Source organism: Diabrotica virgifera, chromosome 7, assembly GCF_917563875.1.
Source record: "Diabrotica virgifera virgifera chromosome 7, PGI_DIABVI_V3a".
In the NCBI taxonomy this organism is placed as follows: Eukaryota; Metazoa; Arthropoda; class Insecta; order Coleoptera; family Chrysomelidae; genus Diabrotica; species Diabrotica virgifera.
In genome coordinates this window covers 46,411,967-46,435,450 of record NC_065449.1, presented here as the reverse complement: position 1 = coordinate 46,435,450, position 23,484 = coordinate 46,411,967, and the positions used below count along the sequence as shown (strand labels likewise).

The window sequence follows — 23,484 nt, the reverse complement described above, 5'->3', positions numbered from 1 at the left end:
CGTGTGTCGCAATTGACTATCATTTAAAAACCTTTTTGGCTATTCAAATGTTCGGGTTTTACAATAAGTAAGTAATTATAAAAAAGATTGTTTTTGGAAATGTTTTACATTAACGAAGAAAAAGATGCAAAAAAATTACAAAGCAGACACGGGGCAGCAGTTAAGTACCTAATATACCCTATTCCACGAATATACGACCCTCTTGGATTATCTCGACAACGAATATTTTGCTGTGTAAAATAAGAAGAATGAAAGTAAATTGAAAATTACATTGCTGTGTATTGAAATAATTATTAGAGCCATTTACTTTCGTACTTCCTATGTTGTACACTAAAACATTCGTCGTCGCGATAGTCCAAGAGTCGTATATTCGTGGAATGACTCGAATGACCCATATCTACTGTACTATTTTACATTTATTTTAAATTAATTTTTCTATAATGGAAGGTACATTGTATATAAAATTGACTAATTTTATTGTGTGTTAAATATGTTACCTATACATATTTATTTTATGTTTGCTTTTTGTGTTTTTATGAATAATTATATACGATATTATATCTAATGTTTTGAAAGAACATACAAATATTTATTGAAGACTGTTTACTCAAGTATTTATTATATGAATTTGTAAATAGTTTTTATTTTTATTCGAAATTATAATTATTATATTTCCTGAGAATGTGAGAATACGGAAAAAAATTGCCGAAATATTAGCAATAAAGACAATGGGTTTATATCACCGTATATATACCTGATATACAGGGACCAAAAATAGTTCGATTCAACCTAACTTACCTTAGTGCAAATGTGCACATAAAAAAAGTTACAGCCCTTTGAAATTACAAAATTAAAATCGATTTTTTTAAATATATCGAAAACTATTACAGATTGTTTATTTAAAATGAACATGTGGCATTTTTATGGCAGTAGCATCTAAAGAAAAAATTATAGTGAAATTTGGACACCCCATAAAAACTTTATGGGGGTTTAGTTCTTTTAAACCCCCCAAAGTTTTGTGTACGTTCCAATTAAATTATGATTGTAGTACCATTAGTTAAACACAATGTTTTTAAATTTTTTTTTGCCTTTTAGTACTTTTTTGAAAAGTCAGTTTTTATCGAGATATTTTGAATATTTGTCAAATCCACCAGAATTTGTATATGGTTAAGTAAGATTATGGAGACTTGGTAATAATATGAACATTTATTTATGATTTACATTTTTAGGTATTTTTTGAACCATATTAAAAAAGAAGCCACATCTGGATAAAAGGTGCCTTCTCGAAAAAATACAAAGAGGCAAAAAAGTTTTAAAAACACTGTGTTTAAGTAATGATACTGCAGTAATAGTTTAATTAGAAAGTACACAAACATTTGGGGGGTTTAAAGGGACAAAACCCTCATAAAATTTTTATGAAAACATATTTAAAATTAAGCCCCAATTCAATAAAAACTAACTTATCGAAAAAATACTAAGAGGCAAACAAGTTTTAAAAATATTGAATTTAACTAATGGTACCACAATAGTAATTTAATTGGGACGTACACACAAGTTTGGGGGGGTTTAAGGGAACCAAATCCCCATAAAATTTTTATGGGGTGTCCAAATTTCACTATAATTTTTTCTTAAGATGCTCCTACCATAAGAATGCAACATGACCATTTTCAATAAAAAATCTCTAATAGTTTTCGATATATTCGAAAAAATCGATTTTCATTTTGTAACTTCAAAGGACTATAACTTTTTTTATGCGCATATTTGTACTAAGGTAAGTTAGGTTTATTCGAACTATTTTTGTTCCTAAAATATGTGATTTAATTTATGACCTGTATTTTTGTTACACCCTGTATAGTCCGTCCGCTATAACTTTTCCCATGCGGTACGATTCATTTTCAATCAAATTAAGTCAAAACCTAAATTGAAACGAACGTCGATGTGTATATACATTTTGTATACTGTATACTATATACTACACACATCGGCGTACGTTTCGCTTTCTGTTCTGACTTATAGTCCATTCTTTCACGGTTTTTGCTCTAAATTTTAAAGAACCTAGGGGTGACTTTCACCCCCTCTTGGGGGTGAAAAAATATAAGTCCAAAATAAGTCCGGAAATGGATAAATTGACTAATTTTAAGTAACTTTTGTTCTATAGAGTTTTTTCGCCAAGTCAACACTTTTCGAGTTATTTGCGAGTGAATATGTTCATTTTTCAACAAAATAACTACATTTTTAGACGGTTTTTCGCAAATAACTCAAAAAGTAAGTGTTTTGTCGAAAAAAACGTTTTTAGCAAAAATATGGCCTGTAAAAAAGTAAAAAAATGGTGTACGCCATAGGTCTCTGGACCTCGTAAAACCAGAGTTATAGCCAATGAAAAATAGGTTCATATTGACCAAATTTCAAATAGAATACTTCGAAGTGAAATATCCAAAAAATTAAGCACTTTTTGGGGAAAATCCATTTTAACTGTTTTAAAGTGTTTAAAAAGAGCTTTATTTCTGTTTTTATGAAAAGTTTTTATCAATAAATATAAGCAAGTTACGCTCAAAATAAAGTTGGTCCCTTTTGTTTTGGCAAAAAAAAATCGGGATGACCGCTCCCTAATTAGCAACTTAAATGAAATAAATCGTTACCGCTCCACAAATTATTTTACTTATGTTGTGTTTATATGATCTGTAAGTTTCATCGATTCAAAGTGCTTATTTTTGAAAAAATTTGGTTTTAAAGTGAAATTTTTAAAAATTTTAATTTTGAAAAATACGATTTTTTTCAAAATAACTTAAAAATTGTTAGAGATACCAAAAATCTCGAAAAACAAAAAAAATAGCATTGCTTTTCTGAATATCATGTATTTTTTTGTTTCTCTGTTAGACAAAAATTGATTGAGATTCGGTGTTTCTAAATTTGCATACATTCGTGATCAGTGACTCGTTCAACCCTTTTTAACTACAGCCATTTCAAAAATAAGGACTTTAAACCGATGAAACTTACAGATCATATAAACAATACATACACGAGTCAAAAAACTTGTTAAGTCGTAACGATTAAATTTATTTGAGATACTAATTAGGGGGTGATTTTCCCAATTTTTTTACCAAAAAAAAAGAGACTAATTTTATTTGGAGCGTAACTTGTTTACTTTTGATGCTAGAAATTGTTTTATAAAACAAAAATGAAGCTTTTTTTAAACACTTTAAAAAAGTTTTAATAAGTTTTCCCCGAAATGAGCTTTATTTTTAGTTATTTCAGGTTAAAATATTCCATTTGGAATTTTTCGAATATGAACCTATTTTTAATTAGCTATTATTCTGCTTCTACTAGTTATACAGACGTGAAGTATACACCATTTTTTTAAATTTTTACAGGCTATAATTTTGCTAAGAATGTTTTTTCGACAAAATACTTACTATTTGAGTTATTTGCAAGAAACCGTCTAAAAACGTGGTTATTTTGTTAAAAAAATGAGCATGTTCACTGGCAAATAACTAGAAAAATATCGACTTAGTGAAAAAACTCTATAAAACAAAAGTTACTTAGAATTAGTCAGTTTATCCATTTCCGGACTTACTTTGGACGAATAATTTTTCACCCCCAATAGGGGGTGAAAACCACCCCCGGGGCAAAAGCACATATCGGCACAATATCACTTTTTTTCTTTGACTTGTTAGCTATGTGTATGCCAAATTTCATGTCAATCCAAGCGGTTCTTTAACATTTAGAGGTTTTGCAATATTTTACCGTTAAAGAACGGACTATTAATTTGATTGAAAATGAATCGTACTGCGTGGGAAAAGTTTTAGCGGACGGACTATCTGTACATATTTGAAATTGAACTAGATTCGCAAAAACTGCTAAAAATTAGCTTCAAATACAGATAATATTAATGAAAAGTCGTTAAAAAATTTGCAACAAAGCTTCTACGGAATAAAAAAAATTTCATTTGGATTAAATAAAAAAAGATCACAAAGGAAAATATACCTAAAAAAAATAAAAAAATCAATGGGAAAATCCCAATAGTTGGCTGTATACCTACCATAGTTTAAAAAACCAATACAGAAGTAAAAACTTCGAGATGTATTCTGGTATAAAATCGTTTATTTAAAAACTATAAAATGTCATCGATTGCAGAACGTTTTCGTTCTAAACAGAACATCTTCAGTGCCTAGAATGAAGTATTTCCACGTTAGATTAAAGCAAAAGGTTAAAAATGTGACTGTTAAAATGAAAAAAGTGTGGGAATACTTACATCCTGCCGAGTATTTTGAAACTAGCACACCGTAAATAGTGTTAACATCATCATATATGGTTTACATAATGTAATATGTTAAAATGTTATGACTACAAGTCGATGTTAATGGATAAAGTGGAACACATGCTAAAAGGGTGCCATGGTTCCCTGCTCGAAGATACTAGGTACTTGCCAATTCAATGGGCACAGACCAACTGAGAAATTATGAAGTGGATTTACAATTTGACAAGGGTGACATGACATGACAAGATAAAGCCAATTTTTGGTTAAAGTTTCATTTGATTTTGGATTTTTTAATAAAATGCGGAGGTTTGTCTGCAAAAATAATTTAAATTATTTGAATAATAAAATCTACTGTAAAGTTTAAATTAGCAACTCTCTATTCCAGAATAACTTATAGATTCATTAAATTTAATGCAGATATATTACGTGGTTTAAGTTGTGACGTCATCGGATGTGAAATGACGAGTTGAAAGTTAAGTTTGTGGAAACAAGGAAATACACTACATAGTAAGATAATTAGACTTGCATGGAAAAACAAAGCTAAACAAGCCGAGAAAACCAGAATTTAAGAGTGTTTTTATGTGATGAAATGTTGGTTGCCTAACAAGGCAAGCAGACAACAGGTTGAAGGTAAATGGTAGAATATTGCGAGAAAACAGTATATATACAAAAGGTGGCTATATGTTGTGTTAAATTTATTATTATACTATTGTAATGAATAATTATGTCTGTTAAAAGTTGGAAAATAGTTGTTAACAAAATTAAATAACTAAAGATTACTGTTAGTGAGGTAGATATATGTGTGAAGGATATGATTGTATATAGTATTGTGAAATGAATGAGAGTATGTAATAAAATAATAAAATTAAACTATGTGACATAAAGTCTAATTCATCTTTATGTAGTTTTGAAAGGACTGAATGAATTGGAAGTAATGTATCTTGATAGTCTACCAACGTGGAATAGTGAATAAAATAATTAGAATGAGAGCTACCAATATAGGTCAAATTGTGGGTTGGTGTCAGTATGCAAAGAAGAATCTAAATTGAATGAGTATATGAAATAGAAAAGTATGAGATTGATTTCTATTGGTGATAGTGGAGTAAATAGACTGAACTAAATGATATATATTTAAGTGCACAAACTTTATGAACGTATGTGATTGTAACTGAAATCAAACAAATGCAAAATGTGAAAAAATTTTTATTTTAAATTGGGATAAATGGATATTGGAAGTTGCCTGATATGAATGGAAATGAAAAGATAGATGAAAAAAGAAGAATAGTGAATGCAATAAAACTTATGAAAGAAGTTTGACTGAATGGGTCGTAATGGATATAGGTGTGCAGTATCCTATTGTTAAGTAAAGTCTAAGAATCTAAAAAGAAAGCAGTGACAGAATGTTACTAAGTAAGGAAAGTGATATATATGACAGACCAGAGTGATTGGATGTATGGTGTTTTTTATTATTGTAAGCGGAGATGAGAGAAAATGAGTAAGTAACATAACAGGCAACAGGATAAGTGAGTGTGAAGAACATTCCAAAGAGACAATAAACCAGACCGATTTAAGGATTAATAATAATAAGAGGCATTTAAATAAATTATGAAAGAAATGGTGAGATGAGATATAGAGGACCTGAAAAAGAGACAGAGACACAAGGTCAAACCAGAAATGACTAGGAGTGGAGAAAAATATGAAGGATAGGAAAATAGAAGAATCAAAACTGTGTGAGGGATGGGATAGTGGGGGAGGCAGCAATGAAGTTGAAAAGAAATGCAAGTTGAGATATGTGTTAATGGGTGATTAGTATGGAAAGAGAAGACTGTTATAAACTAGTGGGGTAGTGGAAAAAGAGGGGGAGGGGGAAATGGAGAATAGGAGTATAGGGTTAGGGGGGTGAGAGGAAAAATGAGAGAAAACTAGGGTTGGATTAAGGGAATAGTTGTCGATGGATAGGAGTGAAAGGACGATTTAAAGTTGTTTGACGATTAACGCAATTGGGGCTGGTCCTCATGTCTCTGGAAATCTCAAGGTCCTCGTACAAATCCAGGCGTAGATTGTTTCTGTCTTGGATGTTATGAATTAATTTAACACCATCAGGGATGTCGAGATGATGATTATTAACTTTCAAATGATGGGAAAAGGCTGATGTAGTGTCTCTTTTAGAATGTTCAGCAGATCTGGTTGAGAGTGATCTGTAAGTCCTGCCGATGTAAGAGGCATCACAATCAGAACAAGTCAGTCTATAAACACCACTACGATTCATATAGTGTATTGTATCCTTAGTATTTGTCAAAAAGTGGCCAAGGGTATTTCCAACTTTGAAAGAAATATGTATATTCTCAGAAGAGTTAGATACAATACGTTTAATCTTTTCAGATAGATGTGGGTTATGATATGGTAGTGACCTGTAAATAGCAGAAGAGGAAGATGACTGATGGAAAGCAGAATTTTGAAGCAATTTAGATTCTCTTTTACGGATGAGTTTATCTATTATAGAGGGATCGTAACCATTGTTGACAGCTATTTGTTTTATAATGTTGAGTTCTTTGTTGAAAGAATCTGTTGACATAGGTATAGAGAAAAGTCTGTGTATGAAGCTTCTGAAAGCTGCTAGTTTGTGTGATAGAGGATGATTAGAAGAAAAATGAATTACATGGTCAGTTTGGGTGGGTTTACGAAAGATACCAAAGTTGAATTGGTTGTTAAGTCTGGTAATAGATAAATCAAGGAAATTAATGGCCTGAGAAGATTCTAGTTCCATGGTAAATTTGATATTAGGGTGAATTGAGTTAATTTTAAGAAGTAGTTGTTGAGCTGAGTCATGATGTCCAGCGATGAAGACCAAACAGTCATCTACGTAACGAAACCAATGTAAAATTTCTGGATTTTTCATAATGTGATTGGACTCTAAATGATCCATAAAGACATCAGCTAGGAATGGGGATAACCAGATGGTTTAGCAATGGGCAGTTGCTTATCCCCATTCCTAGCTGATGTCTTTATGGATCATTTAGAGTCCAATCACATTATGAAAAATCCAGAAATTTTACATTGGTTTCGTTACGTAGATGACTGTTTGGTCTTCATCGCTGGACATCATGACTCAGCTCAACAACTACTTCTTAAAATTAACTCAATTCACCCTAATATCAAATTTACCATGGAACTAGAATCTTCTCAGGCCATTAATTTCCTTGATTTATCTATTACCAGACTTAACAACCAATTCAACTTTGGTATCTTTCGTAAACCCACCCAAACTGACCATGTAATTCATTTTTCTTCTAATCATCCTCTATCACACAAACTAGCAGCTTTCAGAAGCTTCATACACAGACTTTTCTCTATACCTATGTCAACAGATTCTTTCAACAAAGAACTCAACATTATAAAACAAATAGCTGTCAACAATGGTTACGATCCCTCTATAATAGATAAACTCATCCGTAAAAGAGAATCTAAATTGCTTCAAAATTCTGCTTTCCATCAGTCATCTTCCTCTTCTGCTATTTACAGGTCACTACCATATCATAACCCACATCTATCTGAAAAGATTAAACGTATTGTATCTAACTCTTCTGAGAATATACATATTTCTTTCAAAGTTGGAAATACCCTTGGCCACTTTTTGACAAATACTAAGGATACAATACACTATATGAATCGTAGTGGTGTTTATAGACTGACTTGTTCTGATTGTGATGCCTCTTACATCGGCAGGACTTACAGATCACTCTCAACCAGATCTGCTGAACATTCTAAAAGAGACACTACATCAGCCTTTTCCCATCATTTGAAAGTTAATAATCATCATCTCGACATCCCTGATGGTGTTAAATTAATTCATAACATCCAAGACAGAAACAATCTACGCCTGGATTTGTACGAGGACCTTGAGATTTCCAGAGACATGAGGACCAGCCCCAATTGCGTTAATCGTCAAACAACTTTAAATCGTCCTTTCACTCCTATCCATCGACAACTATTCCCTTAATCCAACCCTAGTTTTCTCTCATTTTTCCTCTCACCCCCCTAACCCTATACTCCTATTCTCCATTTCCCCCTCCCCCTCTTTTTCCACTACCCCACTAGTTTATAACAGTCTTCTCTTTCCATACTAATCACCCATTAACACATATCTCAACTTGCATTTCTTTTCAACTTCATTGCTGCCTCCCCCACTATCCCATCCCTCACACAGTTTTGATTCTTCTATTTTCCTATCCTTCATATTTTTCTCCACTCCTAGTCATTTCTGGTTTGACCTTGTGTCTCTGTCTCTTTTTCAGGTCCTCTATATCTCATCTCACCATTTCTTTCATAATTTATTTAAATGCCTCTTATTATTATTAATCCTTAAATCGGTCTGGTTTATTGTCTCTTTGGAATGTTCTTCACACTCACTTATCCTGTTGCCTGTTATGTTACTTACTCATTTTCTCTCATCTCCGCTTACAATAATAAAAAACACCATACATCCAATCACTCTGGTCTGTCATATATATCACTTTCCTTACTTAGTAACATTCTGTCACTGCTTTCTTTTTAGATTCTTAGACTTTACTTAACAATAGGATACTGCACACCTATATCCATTACGACCCATTCAGTCAAACTTCTTTCATAAGTTTTATTGCATTCACTATTCTTCTTTTTTCATCTATCTTTTCATTTCCATTCATATCAGGCAACTTCCAATATCCATTTATCCCAATTTAAAATAAAAATTTTTTCACATTTTGCATTTGTTTGATTTCAGTTACAATCACATACGTTCATAAAGTTTGTGCACTTAAATATATATCATTTAGTTCAGTCTATTTACTCCACTATCACCAATAGAAATCAATCTCATACTTTTCTATTTCATATACTCATTCAATTTAGATTCTTCTTTGCATACTGACACCAACCCACAATTTGACCTATATTGGTAGCTCTCATTCTAATTATTTTATTCACTATTCCACGTTGGTAGACTATCAAGATACATTACTTCCAATTCATTCAGTCCTTTCAAAACTACATAAAGATGAATTAGACTTTATGTCACATAGTTTAATTTTATTATTTTATTACATACTCTCATTCATTTCACAATACTATATACAATCATATCCTTCACACATATATCTACCTCACTAACAGTAATCTTTAGTTATTTAATTTTGTTAACAACTATTTTCCAACTTTTAACAGACATAATTATTCATTACAATAGTATAATAATAAATTTAACACAACATATAGCCACCTTTTGTATATATACTGTTTTCTCGCAATATTCTACCATTTACCTTCAACCTGTTGTCTGCTTGCCTTGTTAGGCAACCAACATTTCATCACATAAAAACACTCTTAAATTCTGGTTTTCTCGGCTTGTTTAGCTTTGTTTTTCCATGCAAGTCTAATTATCTTACTATGTAGTGTATTTCCTTGTTTCCACAAACTTAACTTTCAACTCGTCATTTCACATCCGATGACGTCACAACTTAAACCACGTAATATATCTGCATTAAATTTAATGAATCTATAAGTTATTCTGGAATAGAGAGTTGCTAATTTAAACTTTACAGTAGATTTTATTATTCAAATAATTTAAATTATTTTTGCAGACAAACCTCCGCATTTTATTAAAAAATCCAAAATCAAATGAAACTTTAACCAAAAATTGGCTTTATCTTGTCATGTCATGTCACCCTTGTCAAATTGTAAATCCACTTCATAATTTCTCAGTTGGTCTGTGCCCATTGAATTGGCAAGTACCTAGTATCTTCGAGCAGGGAACCATGGCACCCTTTTAGCATGTGTTCCACTTTATCCATTAACATCGACTTGTAGTCATAACATTTTAACATATTACATTATGTAAACCATATATGATGATGTTAACACTATTTACGGTGTGCTAGTTTCAAAATACTCGGCAGGATGTAAGTATTCCCACACTTTTTTCATTTTAACAGTCACATTTTTAACCTTTTGCTTTAATCTAACGTGGAAATACTTCATTCTAGGCACTGAAGATGTTCTGTTTAGAACGAAAACGTTCTGCAATCGATGACATTTTATAGTTTTTAAATAAACGATTTTATACCAGAATACATCTCGAAGTTTTTACTTCTGTATTGGTTTTTTTTGAAAATATACCTATTTAAAATAGTGTCAATTCAAAAAAATTTTTATGCAAAAAAATATAAAATTATGTATGCATAGAGGTGATAATAGTATATTGTACAAGTGAGAAAAAAGACATATTTCTCAGGAGCGCAGAAGTTTGTTGGCACGAGCCGAGACACGAGGCGAGGGCCACAAATCAAGCGAGGGAGAAATATGCCATTTTATCATGTGTTGTACAATGTACTTTTTCTATGGATGCGGTTTTGTCAAGAGTCAAAATTCAAAATTAAATAATTTAGGTGCTTTTAGGTATATTATATGCATAAATTAAAATAAAATACATATACATGTAGGTATTTAATATTCTTAAAATTTATATACGTTATTTATTTAAAATTCTAATTAACAATTATTCTTGAACAGTTTTAAAAGGTAATTCCTGGTAAATTTTGATTCAACACATTTTGTTTGACAAGATTAATTGTGTTTGTATTGTGCATGTTACCATGGAAACGGCGATCATATGTAACATAAACCGTAGGAGAACCCGTGAGAAAAAATATTTCTCAATGCAATGGCCGACTTTTCTCACTGCTAGAGGAATTGTTCGTTTTGAATGTATGTAGGTAGTGAGAGAACTTACAAGTTACACATTGTATAGCATCCATAGAAAAATATATTATAATGGTAATTTAAGTAACATAAATGTGAAGGAATATACAAAACAAAAACAAAATTAATACGACATGCAATTATAAGAAAAATGGTACTTTTGCATATTTTAAATCTCAGAAAAACCGTTAGAATTACATTTAATATTACTGATGGTTAGGAATTTAATTCGTCAAAAAAATTCTTGCTAATATTATTAGTATAATGTAATGTTAAATTAAAAATTGTAATGGAATTTTCAATGTAGAGAATAGAATAACAAATTAATAATTCAGATATTTTATAAAGGTATAATCCCGTTGTCCGCATTGAAGAAAACCGTGTTTCATAGGCATATTAAAATGGCATGCATAATTCGTAAAAAAATGATCTCTTGCTTGGTAAAACGAGCAAAGAATTTAACAATAAAGTTTCTGATTCGTATATCATTTAAATCGAACGGTCCGGTCTGGGTTCTAACTAATTAGAAAACTAATAAAACAAAGAATGGAATAATTACATAAGCAGAATGGGGGAGACCCGTGTGGTCAAAACATTGTTGTTGTGTCGGTCAAACTTCACAATGGCTTAAACAAAGAATAACACAGCACAAAAGTGACTGTACAAAAAAGAAAAATACGTATGTGGCAGTTGACCATCATCGTTAAAGACTGCACACATTTTAACTAGGTATTCAAATGTTAGGATTTTTCATCAAAGCAGGTAATGATAAAAACATTTTTTTAGAAATGTGTCACATTAACAAAGAAAACGATACAATAAATTACAAAGCAGATACGGGGCAGTTAAGCAATATCTAAAAAATAAAAAATATATAAATATACAAATTATAGTGTACCTAATATTCTAAATAATTTAGACTAAGTAATTTTTCTGTTTAAACAACAAAATGAATGAATCTTTTTACTCATGAATTATGTACGATAAATGTTTTCTATGAACATGCAAATATCTGAAGACTTTTTATTCTAACTAAATCTGTATGTCACGAATTTGTAATATATTATAGACTTTTTATTTTTAATCAAAATTATAATAATCATATTGTAGCTTTTTTCTGCGGATAAAGACAAAGAGTTTTCTTTCAAAATAACAGACCGCATATGTGATATAATGCGACATACACAATTGAAATTAAACAAAATTTGCAAAAACCGCTAAAAATTAATTTCAAATAGAGATATTAATGAAAAATCGTTAAACAATTTGTAATAAAGCTTCTAAGGAATAAAAAGATGCATTTTGATGAAATAAAAAAAAAACAAAAGGAAACTGTATTATTTGAAAAGAGTGTTAATTCAAAAAATTATTGGATGCAAAATAATCAAAATATTATCTTCTATAGAGGTGACAAAAAATATGGGAAATTAATTAATATACCTAAATGTCAAGAAATAGACACACAATTAAAATGATATTAAGGCATCCAATTATAAGAAAAATGGTACATTTGCACGTTTACTTTAAATCTCAGAAAAAAAACGTTAAAATTGCAAATAATATTATTTATGGTTAGGACTTTAATGCAACAAAAAATGCTGATAATATTATGAGTATAGTGTAATGTTAAATTAAAAATTGTAATGGAGTTTGTAATGTAGACAATACAATAAAAAATTCATAATTTAGAAAATATTATACGTAATCCGGTTATCTGCATTGAACAAATAGGCACATAATGAAATAGTATGCATAGTTCTTAAAAAATGATCTCTTACCTCGTAAAAACGAGCAAAGAATTTAACAACAAAGTTTCTGATTCGTATATAATTTAAATCGAAAATCGAACGGCCATCTGGGTTCTAGCTAATTAGAAAACTAATAAAACAAAGAATGGAATAATTACATAAGAAAAATGGGGGAGACCCGTGGGGTCAAAACATTGTTGTTCTGGCGGTCAAACTTCACAATGGCTTACACAAAGAAGAACACAGCACAAAAGTGACTGTACAAAAAATAAAAATACGTATGTGGCAGTTGACCATCATCGTTAAAGACTCACACATTTTAACTAGGTATTCAAATTTTAGGATTTTTCAACAAAGCAAGTAATGATAAAAACATTTTTTTTAGAAATGTGTCACATTAACAAAGAAAAAGATACAATAAATTACAAAGCAGATACGGGACAGTTAAGCAATATTTAAAATATAACAAATATATAAATATACAAATTATAGTGTACCTAATATTCTAAATACTTAATTTAAACTAAGTAATTTTTCTGTTTAAACAACAAAATGAATAAATCTTTTTACTCATGAATTATGTTCGTTAAATGTTTTCTAGGAACATGCAAATATCTGAAGACTATTTATTCTAACTAAATCTGTAAGTCACGAATTTGTAATATATAGTCTTTTTATTTTTATTCAAAATTATAATAATCATATTGTAGCTTTTTTTCTGCGGATAATAACAATAAGTTAGCGAAATATTGAGCAATAAAGACAAAGAGTTTTCTTTCAAAATAACAGACCGCATATGTGATATAATGCGACATACACAATTGAAATTAAACAAGATTTGCAAAAACTGTTAAAAATTAATTTCAAATAGAGATATTAATGAAAAATCGTTAAACAATTTGTAATAAAGCTTCTAAGGAATAAAAAGTTGCATTTTGATAAAATAAAAAAAAACAAAAGGAAACTGTATTATTTGAAAAGAGTGTTAATTCAAAAAATTATTAGATGCAAAATAATAAAAATATTATCTTCTATAGAAGTGACAAAAATATGGGAAATTAATTAATATAAATGTCAAGAGATAGAAACACAATTAAAATATTAAGGCATGCAATTATAAGAAAAATGGTACTTTTGCACGTTTACTTTAAATCTCAGAAAGAAAAACGTTAAAATTGCAAATAATATTATTTATGGTTAGGACTTTAATTCACCAAAAAAATGGTGATAATATTATGAGTATAGTGTAATGTTAAATTAAAAATTGTAATGGAGTTTGTAATGTAGACAATACAATAAAAAATTAATAATTCAGAAAATATTTTGAATGTTATCCAGTTATCTGCATTGAACAAATAGGCACATAACGAAATGGCATGCATAGTTCTTAAAAAAAATGATCTCTTACCTCGTAAAAACGAGCAAAGAATTTAACAACAAAGAATCGAACGGCCCATCTGGGTTCTAACTAATTAGAAAACTAATAAAACAAAGAATGGAATAATTACATAAGCAGAATGGGGGAGATCCGTGTGGTCAAAACATTGTTGTTATGTCGGTCAAGCTTCACAATGGCTTACACAAAGAATAACACAGCACAAAAGTGACTGTACAAAAAATAAAAATACGTATGTGGCAGTTGACCATCATCGTTAAAGACTCACACATTTTAACTAGGTATTCAAATGTTAGGATTTTTCAACAAAGCAAGTAATGATAAAAACATTTTTTTAGAAATGTGTCACATTAACAAAGAAAAAGATACAATAAATGACAAAGCAGATACGGGACAGTTAAGCAATATTTAAAAAATAAAAAATATATAAATATACAATTTATAGTGTACCTGTTATTCTAAATAATTTAAACTAAGTAATTTTTCTGTTTAAACAACAAAATGAATGAATATTTTTACTCATGAATTATGTACGATAAATGTTTTCTAGGAACATGCAAATATATGAAGACTTTTTATTCTAACTAAATCTGTAAGTCATGTATTTGTAATATATAGTCTTTTTATTTTTATTCAAAATTATAATAATCATATTGTAGCTTTTTTCTGCGGATAATAACAATAAGTTAGCGAAATATTGAGCAATAAAGACAAAGAGTTTTCTTTCAAAATAACAGACCGCATATGTGATATAATACGACATACACAATTGAAATTAAACAAGATTTGCAAAAACTGCTAAAAATTAATTTCAAATAGAGATATTAATGAAAAATCGTTAAACAATTTGTAATAAAGCTTCTAAGGAATAAAAAGTTGCATTTTGATAAAATAAAAAAAAACAAAAGGAAACTGTATTATTTGAAAAGAGTGTTAATTCAATAAATTATTAGATGCAAAATAATAAAAATATTATCTTCTATAGAAGTGACAAAAATATGGGAAATTAATTAATATAAATGTCAAGAGATAGAAACACAATTAAAATATTAAGGCATGCAATTATAAGAAAAATGGTACTTTTGCACGTTTACTTTAAATCTCAGAAAAAAAAAACGTTAAAATTGCAAATAATATTATTTATGGTTAGGACTTTAATTCACCAAAAAAATGGTGATAATATTATGAGTATAGTGTAATGTTAAATTAAAAATTGTAATGGAGTTTGTAATGTAGACAATACAATAAAAAATTAATAATTCAGAAAATATTTTGAATGTTATCCAGTTATCTGCATTGAACAAATAGGCACATAACGAAATGGCATGCATAGTTCTTAAAAAAAATGATCTCTTACCTCGTAAAAACGAGCAAAGAATTTAACAACAAAGAATCGAACGGCCCATCTGGGTTCTAACTAATTAGAAAACTAATAAAACAAAGAATGGAATAATTACATAAGCAGAATGGGGGAGATCCGTGTGGTCAAAACATTGTTGTTATGTCGGTCAAGCTTCACAATGGCTTACACAAAGAATAACACAGCACAAAAGTGACTGTACAAAAAATAAAAATACGTATGTGGCAGTTGACCATCATCGTTAAAGACTCACACATTTTAACTAGGTATTCAAATGTTAGGATTTTTCAACAAAGCAAGTAATGATAAAAACATTTTTTTAGAAATGTGTCACATTAACAAAGAAAAAGATACAATAAATGACAAAGCAGATACGGGACAGTTAAGCAATATTTAAAAAATAAAAAATATATAAATATACAATTTATAGTGTACCTAATATTCTAAATAATTTAAACTACGTAATTTTTCTGTTTAAACAACAAAATGAATGAATAATTTTACTCATGAATTATGTACGATAAATGTTTTCTAGGAACATGCAAATATCTGAAGACTTTTTATTCTAACTAAATCTGTAAGTCATGTATTTGTAATATATTATAGTCTTTTTATTTTTAATCAAAATTATAATAATCATATTGTAGCTTTTTTGCTGCGGATAATAACAATAAGTTAGCGAAATATTGAGCAATAAAGACAAAGAGTTTTCTTTCAAAATAACAGACCGCAATGTGATATAATACGACACACACAATTGAAATTAAACAAAATTTGCAAAAACTACTAAAAATTAATTTCAAATAGAGATATTAAGGAAAAAACGTTAAACAATTTGTAATAAAGCTTCTAAGGAATAAAAAGATGCATTTTGATTAAATAAAAAAAAACAAAAGGAAACTGTATTTGAAAAGAGTGTTAATTCAAAAAATTATTGGATGCAAAATAATATAAATATTATCTTCTATGCATAGAGGTGACAAAAAATATGGGAAATTAATTAATATAAATGTCAAGAGATAGACACACAATTAAAATGATATTAAGGCATGCAATTATAAGAAAAATGGAACCTTTGCACGTTTACTTTAAATCTCAGAAAAACAACGTTAAAATTGTAAATCATATTATTCATGGTTAGGAATTTAATTCAACAAAAAAATGCTGATAATATTATGAGTTTAGTGTAGGGTTAAATTAAAAATTGTAATGAAGTATGTAATGTAGACAATACAATAAAAAATTAATAATTCAGAAAATATTTTGAATGTAATCCGGTTATCTGCATTGAACAAATAGGCACATAACGAAATGGCATGCATAGTTCTTAAAAAATGATCTCTTACCTCGTAAAAACGAGCAAAGAATTTAACAACAAAGAATCGAACGGCCCATCTGGGTTCTAACTAATTAGAAAACTAATAAAACAAAGAATGGAATAATTACATAAGCAAAATGGGGGAGACCCGTGTGGTCAAAACATTGTTGTTATGTCGGTCAAACTTCACAATGGCTTACACAAAGAATAACACAGCACAAAAGTGACTGTACAAAAAATAAAAATACGTATGTGGCAGTTGACCATCATCGTTAAAGACTCACACATTTTAACTAGGTATTCAAATGTTAGGATTTTTCAACAAAGCAAGTAATGATAAAAACATTTTTTTAGAAATGTGTCACATTAACAAAGAAAAAGATACAATAAATGACAAAGCAGATACGGGACAGTTAAGCAATATTTAAAAAATAAAAAATATATAAATATACAATTTATAGTGTACCTAATATTGTAAATAATTTAAACTACGTAATTTTTCTGTTTAAACAACAAAATGAATGAATAATTTTACTCATGAATTATGTACGATAAATGTTTTCTAGGAACATGCAAATATCTGAAGACTTTTTATTCTAACTAAATCTGTAAGTCATGTATTTGTAATATATTATAGTCTTTTTATTTTTAATCAAAATTATAATAATCATATTGTAGCTTTTTTGCTGCGGATAATAACAATAAGTTAGCGAAATATTGAGCAATAAAGACAAAGAGTTTTCTTTCAAAATAACAGACCGCAATGTGATATAATACGACACACACAATTGAAATTAAACAAAATTTGCAAAAACTACTAAAAATTAATTTCAAATAGAGATATTAAGGAAAAAACGTTAAACAATTTGTAATGCTTCTAAGGAATAAAAAGATGCATTTTGATTAAATAAAAAAAAACAAAAGGAAACTGTATTTGAAAAGAGTGTTAATTCAAAAAATTATTGGATGCAAAATAATATAAATATTATCTTCTATGCATAGAGGTGACAAAAAATATGGGAAATTAATTAATATAAATGTCAAGAGATAGACACACAATTAAAATGATATTAAGGCATGCAATTATAAGAAAAATGGAACCTTTGCACGTTTACTTTAAATCTCAGAAAAACAACGTTAAAATTGTAAATCATATTATTCATGGTTAGGAATTTAATTCAACAAAAAAATGCTGATAATATTATGAGTTTAGTGTAGGGTTAAATTAAAAATTGTAATGAAGTATGTAATGTAGACAATACAATAAAAAATTAATAATTCAGAAAATATTTTGAATGTAATCCGGTTATCTGCATTGAACAAATAGGCACATAACGAAATGGCATGCATAGTTCTTAAAAAATGATCTCTTACCTCGTAAAAACGAGCAAAGAATTTAACAACAAAGAATCGAACGGCCCATCTGGGTTCTAACTAATTAGAAAACTAATAAAACAAAGAATGGAATAATTACATAAGCAAAATGGGGGAGACCCGTGTGGTCAAAACATTGTTGTTATGTCGGTCAAACTTCACAATGGCTTACACAAAGAATAACACAGCACAAAAGTGACTGTACAAAAAATAAAAATACGTATGTGGCAGTTGACCATTATCGTTAAAGACTCACACATTTTAACTAGGTATTCAAATGTTAGGATTTTTCAACAAAGCAAGTAATGATAAAAACATTTTTTTAGAAATGTGTCACATTAACAAAGAAAAAGATACAATAAATGACAAAGCAGATACGGGACAGTTAAGCAATATTTAAAAAATATATAAATATACAATTTATAGTGTACCTAATATTCTAAATAATTTAAACTACGTAATTTTTCTGTTTAAACAACAAAATGAATGAATATTTTTACTCATGAATTATGTACGATAAATGTTTTCTAGGAACATGCAAATATCTGAAGACTTTTTATTCTAACTAAATCTGTAAGTCATGTATTTGTAATATATTATAGTCTTTTTATTTTTAATCAAAATTATAATAATCATATTGTTGCTTTTTTGCTGCGGATAATAACAATAAGTTAGCGAAATATTGAGCAATAAAGACAAAGAGTTTTCTTTCAAAATAACAGACCGCAATGTGATATAATACGACACACACAATTGAAATTAAACAAAATTTGCAAAAACTCTTAAAACTTAATTTCAAATAGAGATATTAGTGAAAAATCGTTAAACAATTTGTAGTAAAGCTTCTAAGGAATAAAAAGATGCATTTTTTATGCAATTATTTAATGCAAAATATGTACCTAAGAATATCTATGCATATCTATGATTAGAGGTGACAAAAAATATGACAATAGACACACAATTAAAATGATATTAAGGCATGCAATTATAAGAAAAATGGTACTTTTGCATGATAACTTTAAATCTCAGAAAAAAACGTTAAAATTGCAAATAATATTATTTATGGTTAGGACTATTCAACAAAAAAAAAATGCTGATAGTATTATGAGTATAGTGTAATGTTAAATTAAAATTTGTAATGGAGTTTGTAATGTAGACAATACAATAAAAAATTAATAATTCAGAAAATATTTTGAATGTAATCCAGTTATCTTCATTGAACAAATAGGCATATAATGAAATGGCATTGATAGTTCTTAAAAAATGATCTTTTACCTCGTACAAACGAGCAAAGAATTTAACAACAAAGTTTCAGATTCGTATAAATTTTAAATCGAACGGGCCCGTCTGGGTTCTAACTAATTAGAAAACTAATAAAACAAAGAATGGAATAATTACATAAGCAGAATGGGGGAGACCCGTGTGGTCAAAACATTGTTGTTATGTCGGTCAAACTTCACAATGGCTTACACAAAGAATAACACAGCACAGAAGTGGCTGTACAAAAAATAAAAATACGTATGTGGCAGTTGACCATCATCGTTAAAGACTCACACATTTTAACTAGGTATTCAAATGTTAGGATTTTTCAACAAAGCAAGTACTTAATGATAAAAACATTTTTTTTAGAAATGTGTCACATTAACAAACAAAACGATACAATAAATTACAAAGCAGATACGGGACAGTTAAGCAATATGTAAAAAATAAAAAATATATAAATATACAGATTATAGTGTACCTGTTATTCTAAATAATTTAAACTAAGTAATTTTTCTGTTTAAACAACAAAATGAATGAATCTTTTTACTCATGAATTATGTACGATAAATGTTTTCTAGGAACATGCAAATATATGAAGACTTTTTATTCTAACTAAATCTGTAAGTCATGTATTTGTAATATATAGTCTTTTTATTTTTATTCAAAATTATAATAATCATATTGTAGCTTTTTTTCTGCGGATAATAACAATAAGTTAGCGAAATATTGAGCAATAAAGACAAAGAGTTTTCTTTCAAAATAACAGACCGCATAATATGTGATTTATTTTTATATATACAGGGTGTAACAAAAATACAGGTCATAAATTATTTCACATATTCTGGGACCCAAAATAGTTCGATTGAACCTAACTTACCTTAGTACAAATGTGCACATAAAAAAAGTTACAGCCCTTTTAAGTTACAAAATGAAAATGGATTTTTCCCAATATATCGAAAACTATTAGAGCTTTTTTATTGAAAATGGACATGTGGCATTATCATGGCAGTAGTATCTTAAGAAAAAATTATAGTGGAATTTAGAAACCCCTCAAAAATTGTATGGGGGTTTTGTTCCTTTAAACCCCCCCAAACTTTTGTATACGTTCCAATTTAATTATTATTATAGTACCATTAGTTAAACACAATGTTTCAAAAACTTTTTTGCCTCTTAGTACTTTTTCGAAAAATCAGTTTTTATCGAGATATTTTGAATATTTGTCAAATCCACCACATATTTGTATATGGTTAAGTACGATTATGGACACTTGTAATAATATGAAAGTTTATTTATGATTTACATTTTTAGGTATATTTTGAACCATATTAAAAAAGAAGCCACATCTCGATAAAAGGTGCCTTATCTAAAAAATACAAAGAGACAAAAAAGTTTTAAAAAGACTGTGTTTAACTAATGGTACCGCAGTAATAGTTTAATTGGAACATACACAAACATTTGGGGGGTTTAAAGGCACAAAACCCCCATAAATTTTGTATGTAAACGTATTAAAAAAGAAGCCGCATCTCGATAAAAACTGCCTTATCGAAAAAATAATAAGAGACAAAAAAGTTTTGAAAATATTTAATTCAACTAATGGTACCACAATAATAAATTAATTGGCATGTACACAAAATTTTGGGGGGGTTTAAGGGAAGAAAACCCCATAAAATTTTTAGGGGGTGCACAAATTTCACTATAATTTTTCTTTAAGATGTTTCTGCCATAAGAATGCCACATGCCTACTTTCAATCAAAAATCTCTAATAGTTTTCGATATATTCGAGAAAATCGATTTTCATTTTGTAATTTCAAAGGGCTGTAACTTTTTTTATGTGCATATTTGTACTAAGGTAAGTTAGGTTAATTCGAACTATTTTTGGTCCCAGAATATGTACTTTAATTTATGACCTCTATTTTTGTTACACCCTGTATAATACGACATACACGATTGAAATTAAACAAGATTTGCAAAATCTGCTAAAAATTAATTTCAAATAAAGATATTAATGAAAAATCGTTAAACAATTTGTAATAAAGCTTCTAAGGAATAAAAAAATGTATTTTGATTAAATAAAAAAGAATTCAAAAATTATTGGATGCAAAATAATAAAAATATTATCTTCTATGCATAGAGGTGACAAAAAATATGGGAAATTAATTAATATAAATGTCAAGAAATAGACACACAATTAAAATGATATTAAGGCATGTAATTATAAGAAAAATGGTACTTTTGCACGTTTACTTTAAATCTCAGAAAAAAACGTTAAAATTGCAAATAATATTATTCATGGTTAGGAAATTAATTCAACAAAAAAATGCTGATAATATTATGAATATAATGTAATGTTAAATTAAAAATTGTAATGAATTTTGCAATATAGACAATACAATAAAAAATTAATAATTCAGCAAATATCTTGATTGTAATTCGGTTATCTGCATTGAACAAATAGGCACATAATGGAATGGCATGCATAGTTCTTAAAAAAATGATCTCTTACCTCGTAAAAACGAGCAAAGAATTTAACAACAAAGTGTCTGATTCGTATATAATTTAAATCGAACGGGCCCGTCTGGGTTGTAACTAATTTTCTGCCTGTAGTTGTGAAATTATGTGAAATGAGTGAGGAGAGGAGAGGCACATTGATCGAAGAATCGCAAGGGTTGCGGAGAAGTCTGCAGCCCCCGAGTGCTCCCCTTGTACTGCAGCTACCCTCGAAAGCCTCCACTACAATTTTGGTGGCGAGCCAATTGCTCGCGCATGACTCATCGGTGCCGGTGTGAATGTCGCGAAATCAGCAGCGAGGTATAAAAAACTCAAAACGTGCTGATCGACAGGCGAGGTTGAAAAAGTGGGGTATAAACCGGCAAACATCGGTAAAATTACATAAAATTATACTTTTTTAGGATAAAAGATAAAAGGTGCCTACCGGGTGGTTAGGAAGTCTTTGGCGCTCTTATCTTACGACCACAACAACCAAAATTCAAAAGGATATTATTAAAATAAATTGACCGTTACCTAAGCAGAAAGATAATTTTAGTGGGCTTATTAAATTAAAATGCCATACAAAATTTTGGTCTCCGAATTTTTTCCATATTATATGTTGGTAGGGGAGCAATGTATGCTAAATGTGCAGTCACTCGAGCGCTTTGGGGACCTATTGGGTTGTGAAGAGTAGGTCCTAAAACCAAAAAAGTTGAGTAAAGTTTTCCATTTTAGTAGGGACTTTCCGTTTTTTATTTAATTTTCCATTTCCAACAATCGTTTTTTAGATTATAGCGCGATCTATCCATAATTCGAAAAAATGTCTCGAATAAAAGTTAATTATTTTTTCATAAGGAATTCAAATCTGCAATAAAAAATGGAAGCTCCCATTTGAGTTTTTAATGTAACCCCCCACACCACCTCCGTGGGGGTCGTGTGTTTGGTGCCATTCGATAGATTTTTCAAAAATATTGAATAAGTGTATTTTTTAGTTTTTCGATCTGATGTTCATTTCGCAAAATATCACGGGATTCGTATTTAAAATATTAAAATTACCCCCCACCCCTCTCCGTGGGAAGTCGTTTTTGGTATCATTCGAGAGATTTTTGAAAAATATTAAGTACGTATTTTTTAGTTTTTCGATATGTCATTCATTTCGCGTAATATTTGCTTTTTTCTTGTGAAACTTTGGGACTCACCCATTTCCTTACGCCGCTCAAATCGTCAGACTTTTAAAATATTGTGTTTTGCGTGACTTAGCTTACCTTATCTTAATCTGACAATTTCGAGTTTTTCTAAGGATATATTTTTTTTCGGCCCCCTTAACTAACTCCCCTGCATTAAGAGCCAACATAAGGCAGAGGTACATTTTCAGGGTACAAGGTTTCTCCCCATGTAGATAATAATCTGACGCGCTCGAATAACTGCAAAAATCACCGCTTGGGCTCCTCTACCATAATGCCCTGGGGAAAAATAACGCTTCTTGGGCATTAAATTTAAATAACTAGTTAAATACTGTCAAGTTGACAAATAACAACCTAA

General features: G+C 29.2%; 1 protein-coding gene across 1 annotated transcript in view; it reads right to left on the bottom strand.

Annotated features, from left to right (window-relative positions):
* Window positions 1–22,147, bottom strand: part of LOC114334936 (uncharacterized) — a 176,621-nt gene extending 154,474 nt beyond the window's left edge. Inside the window, exon 1 of the mRNA XM_028285072.2 lies at window positions 21,959–22,147. The gene's annotated coding sequence lies outside the window, so the exon portion shown is untranslated. The remainder of the gene's footprint in view (window positions 1–21,958) is intronic.
* Between the last annotated feature and the right edge of the window lie 1,337 nt (window positions 22,148–23,484).